Below are 5,103 nucleotides of genomic sequence, written 5' to 3'. Positions count from 1 at the left end.
TTAGAAAGAGTTATTAATAAGTGATCCTCTTTGTCCCTTCGCCATCCATTAGCGCCTGAACTGGGTAGCATAAGAGCCAATTCCAAGCTCGTCCCCCCTAAACACCTGCAGTAGTATATTGCACGTTTTACATGCTGGAAAAGTCTAGACCAAGTTGCGGGAATACCCTTAATTAGTCTTCCCTTTTGCGCAAGTAGTTAGTTTCTTGAATCGTTAACCATGTTAACCTCGTCTGATATGTTTGTGTGATCTTACAGTTAAACCTCGGTGATTTATGCTGATCAATCATCATTCTTTATGTTAAATTCACATCTTCAAATTGCCATCAATATCGCCCACATTTTTTTCCTTTTCAAGCAATCAGAAAACTATATCACAACCGGTAAAGACATGGATCACAATTCGTGTTTGTAATCACTCATTGCCAGGTGCATTTGAAAGGTCATTGATATATATTTATCAAAAGCTTTTTGCCCTCCAAACCACAACCCATAGTTTGTCTACCCCTGTCACGGAATAGCGAAACAGTAATGACAGCATCATCAGTAACGACTATTCGAATCATGACTCGTACAAGTTCGTGTTTCATCACATCAGACACATGCAACATAATTCAATCGCAGCCTCTTAATGTGAACATGGTGATAAACTTGAAATACATCACGAGGTAGATAAGATATAATATCAGGAGCATTTTAGGGGAAGGGGAATACACAGACGAACCCAGAGTCCAAACAAAATTCTCAAAATTGGCAAAGTGTTCTGAAAGATGACGACAATAAGAAAGAACTTTTAAGTTTTCATTCGCAACAGATTGCTCAAACGATTTTGAGGAAAAGGTAGTTGTAGCAACACTTACTCATGATGTTTTGTGTTATCCATCATGGCCACATGATGATGTTTCAAGCTTAGCACCATGTTCACACAAAGAGCCTGACACTTGAATCAAGATGCATGTGTCTGATGCAGTGAAACACAGACTTTAACTGAGTCATGGCTCGAACAGTCGATACTGATGTTGCTGTCATTGCTGTTTCGCTATTCAGTGAAATAGGGGCAGACGAACTTTGGCTTGAATTTGGAATTGAGAAAAGCTTCAGATAAATATCTATCCATGACCTTTCAAATACACTAGGCATTGAGAGATTACAGTTTGCTGGAGAAGGAACTGCGTTTGGGACATGGATGATTTTTGAAGATTTGACTCTCTCATTTAAAATGATGATTGATACCCAACGTCTCCAGATATGGATTTAACAATGTCGTTGATAGAACGATCCGTGGTTTTGTTGTAAGATCGAACAAACTTATTAGATGGGGTTAACGAAGCAAGAAAATATGTGGCGGATGCAAATGAGTAACAAACTTTGTATTTGTTTCTATGCTAACTAGTCAAGACGCTTATGAATGGCGAAGGGAAAAATATGATATATGGGAACCCTTTTGGACAACTCTTTGTGAGGCCTCTTCATCTGATCAGGAGCTTGTACATTATAGATGTAAGAAAAAATACCACGATCTTTGTAAATTTGAAAAATAAGCTCTCCGATTGTGAATAAACATGTATTTGCGGCCATAAAATAGTCATTTTTAAGATGTTTAAGAACTTTAGTGATTTTGTTCTGTTTTAATCAATCTAGCCAAAACTCTTCATCGAAGATATGGATTGAGTAATCATCTTTGTAATTTACGCCATATTGGTTTTTTCCCCGGAAGTGTTAACTTTGTATTTCAACATACAAAGCTGAATAAAATTAGTGGTTTTGAGGATGACTTAAAGCCAAAAATTTAGTGACCAGCTAAAAAAACATTTTCTTTACATTTGGAAAAAAGTTAAATATTAAAATGTCCGCCATATTGGATATATCCGGAAGAAGGGTTTTAAAGAAGTCTTATGGGTGCTATAAACAGTTTCGTATAAAAAAACTAGTGGTTATTCCCCGACTAAAAATAACCATGGAGGGAAACCCCTGTTTATTTACTCAATTGGTGAAAAAGTATCATGTTTTTTGTATTTGATTGTAAAAATTAGTTAATTAGCTTTGAATTAAAACAGGTTGAATGATTGAAATAATTTTAAAAATTATATTAACTTTACATGTTTTGAGGGGAGACAACACTGTAAACAACCTGTTTTTTTGGCAGTGAAAATTGAAAACTTATTTGCAGCCACTGTAGCTCTTTTCGGAGCAGGAAACCGTACCCTGAAACAAGATTTTTTTGAAAGGCCAGGTAAAAACCTACAAATTTCATACAGTTTTGATTATGTAAAATGTGCATGGATCATGTCTTCATGGGTGTGCACATGACCAGGTTTCAAGTTTTTTATGTTCAAATTAGACCTTTTTTCCCCCATGTTCATTGGATGGAATATTTTTAATATATTAAAAGTACACATTATTTTTATTTCATTATAAACTAGAGAACATTCTGATTCCAGTGATATCTAGTTTTATACAAGTATCTTTATTAATCAGTCCACCACTAAGGGTCACTTATGCATGATCCCTCAAAATGTGACGTCATAGAAAAAAACTGTTGATTGCACCCTATACATTGTATCCATGACAAGCAGTACAGAAAGGTTTCTGGACAATATATTGATAGTAGCAATAGTTTAAAATACATTTCAATTACCCTCCCTAAAAGTAAGCTTATTTTAGTACAATGTCCACCATGTTGGATTTTACGGGAAGTAGGGTTTTTGAAGACGTCTAATCTATATCATATATCCAAAAGAGTACATAACAAAGGTTTGTACCAAATTTCATGATAGAAGCATGTTCATAACGTCTTTTCACATACTAGCCTTCAGTATTTTGCTAATAAAAGTATGATGTCCGCCATTTTGGATTTTACCGGAAGTGAGACATTTTTTTCAAATGCCTCACTATCTGAAATAAAAGAGAAATAATTTAGGACGGTATATGCCAAATTTCATGCTTGTAGCAGGATGTGCCCAATTTTTCACAAAGCCGCCGTACTATATCAACCATGGAAGTTATGTAAATGGTATTACAGCAGTCTTCCATCTACAGGTTTTTTTCCCGCAGACCGTCCTGGTATGAAAATCATTCAAACCCCAAAGAACCTAGTATACTTGCCAGTGATCTTGAGAACCAGCAATCGCATGCAAACATACCTCAACGACTAAGACGGTAGGCAAATCGATCGAGAGGTATGAATAAATGACTTATCACGAACATGGTTTGAACTTGACAAAAGGTCAACATAATAAACTACAACGGGCTTCCAAGTCTTTATTCGTTTGTCCCATGCAAAGCTGGCTCACCTCTCTAAAGGTTCAAAAGATTACCAAGCCTCTCCCAAAAAGGTACTGGTGGAATGAATCGGAATCTGAGTACCACCCAAATGAAGGCAAACGCAACAAGTAGGTGGATATCTACCCATGTTGGCAGGGCTGGCAATGAGGGCACTCCTCATGATAGCAAAAGACCATTCTACCAGCCTTGGGTGTTGGAGCCTTGAGCGGTTTGGGTAGTGAAGCGGTCAACAAGGCCTTAAGGTCTGGATTGTACCTGGAGCGTGGTGGATGCGTTTGCGCAGTGAATCCAAGTGTCAAGGGTCTCTATCCTAAAATCCGTTAAACGCCCGGATTACCTATGGGACTGGACTTTATACTTGAAGCGTGGTCAGCAATTCCACGACGGAGCTGGTCTGATCTTATATTTGGATGCTAACAGCCTCTTCAAAAACATTCCCCTCCTCGGTATGCTCCTATAAAATAAATGAACGATTTAGATTCGGGGTACCGGCGACTATAGTCGAATGTGTGTAGAATCAACTCGATACAGAAATTGAAGGTATCAAACTACATTTAACGTCTATCTACGTCTGGACAAAGCTGTATCTGTAACACTGGGTGCTTGTTCTGTGGGTAGTTTGGTGTTAACCAGCAGTACTCTGGGTTCAGCTTTGATCGGCACAGGTGTTATAGCCACCCTTCCTCTGGGATTTCTATCTTGCTTGAATGCTACCACCGTTATAGATCTCACACTAATTTCTAGGCATGTAACCAAAAAGAAAAAGAAACACCACGATACTTTGCGATTGGCCCAGTCCAAAAATTCCTTGGTTGAACAATGTGTCAGCTCTGCTTTAGCTGATGATGAACAGATCGATGATTCCGAGTTTGCCTCAAAAACTACTACGACCATAAAGATCAGATGCAGCAACCCATGTCCAGTTTCAGCAAGGATCTGTCAAAATGTTCCTTTTAGGTTTTTCCTACCATCCCCAATTCAATGGTTTGAACCCGATTTTCAGGCCTAAACAACATATTCTCACACTTCCAATCATACCATTTTTATCAAAAATATAAAAGTCGTGGTAATCATACCCTGTGCGCCTGGTTTTTTTTCCATATCATAGCTCACGATTTGCACAGCTCCATCGGTCTCTCTCTTTGTCCAGACGGTGGTCAGCTGCTTGTTTAGTCTTTTACATCCCCAAGTGCGGATATTTTTCTCTTTCCAGCACAAGGTTATAACTTTTGCGAACCAACACTTCATGTCAACATTTTAAATGTCTTTGACAGTCCAGGGTGAGTCCTGACCTACTTCTCGCCATTTGAGGGGGTCCTCATCAGTATTTTCCAAAATTTCTACCTCTTGCGCCATTAACTCTCGAGCTCTGATCAGACATATTTGTAATCTTACAATCCATTGTGTTTATTCTATCTGTGGATTTGTTTTGGTGTATTTTCTTTTTTCCACAAAATTACATTTTCCCACGACCCCAACCCCCACTTTTTCCCTTCAAACCCAACCAACAACGTTTTGCCCTCTTAACCTCGTCAACGAGCGTGCAAGATTTTCGGATTTTTAGGTGTGGTCCCAGCAGAAATTACCCTCAAAATGTTCACGCGTATTTCGAATTTTAGTCCCTTGTTACTGCGCGGAATAAATTGACTATATACCATTTGTTCCTCTTTTTATAAACTTCCGAATGAGGTAAAAGGTAGGTCTGTAATTAAGGGCTGAAGGGTCGCAGCAGTCCATTCCATTATTCAAAATATCCATTTCATTATTCAAAATTGGCTATTTCTTAATTTTCACGCGTATTTTGGCATTTAAGTCTTCT

The sequence above is a fragment of the Mytilus galloprovincialis genome, chromosome 10 (assembly GCF_965363235.1).
Source record: "Mytilus galloprovincialis chromosome 10, xbMytGall1.hap1.1, whole genome shotgun sequence".
Lineage (NCBI taxonomy): Eukaryota > Metazoa > Mollusca > Bivalvia > Mytilida > Mytilidae > Mytilus > Mytilus galloprovincialis.
This window is presented reverse-complemented; position numbering follows the sequence as displayed.